Source organism: Atta colombica, unplaced genomic scaffold (genome assembly GCF_001594045.1).
Source record: "Atta colombica isolate Treedump-2 unplaced genomic scaffold, Acol1.0 scaffold198, whole genome shotgun sequence".
Lineage (NCBI taxonomy): Eukaryota > Metazoa > Arthropoda > Insecta > Hymenoptera > Formicidae > Atta > Atta colombica.
This window is the reverse complement of record NW_017259291.1, coordinates 211,226-212,034: the sequence shown is the minus strand read 5'-3', so window position 1 is coordinate 212,034 and position 809 is coordinate 211,226.

Sequence of the window (809 nt, the reverse complement as noted above, 5' to 3'; positions counted from 1 at the left end):
TATATATATATATATATATACATGTTATGTATTATATAAAAATAGAAAATATGTATCATAATAAATAACTAATCATAAATAAAAATATGCATATTACTATGGCCAAATAATATAACTGCGGTTTTACACTCAATTTTAGTCAACCTAAATCAATAAAATTGTGTAAATCTTAAAGATTTATTAATTAGGTGTGAAAATGTTAAAAACATCATTTTGCCTCGATAATTTGCACTTGACATATGCAATAAACGATGTGTATACATATATCCATATTTGTTGTTATAATTCAATCACTACGTCATGATCATCGTAGATTATTACAACTTGTACTTATAATTAATTGATCAGTCTTGCAATTTCTATAACATACAATGCAATTGTATAACAATTTTTTAAATCAACATTTTGTTTTTGTAATGCAATTGAGAAATGCTATTTAATATAAATTTAAAAAACGTTACAATTTTTCATTATTTAGGTTTTAAAGTATGTCAAAGATATTGTGTATATTTAAAATACATTTCTTATAGACAAATGAAAAAAATTATCTAATTATTTCTTTTATTTAAACATAATTTATGTAAGGAGAAGTATTATTTTCCAATTAATAAGTAATTAATCGCACACACAAAACCGAATCAAAAGTATATTTATCAGAAGCTGATTTTATGATATGAATTATGCAAAAAAATTAATAAGTCTAATTTTTTTCATTAATATTGATAATATTAATAATATTAAGTAATTTAATTATTCTTCTAACACTTAAATTTTTTTTTGAATGTATTACAATTAATAAAACGACCCAC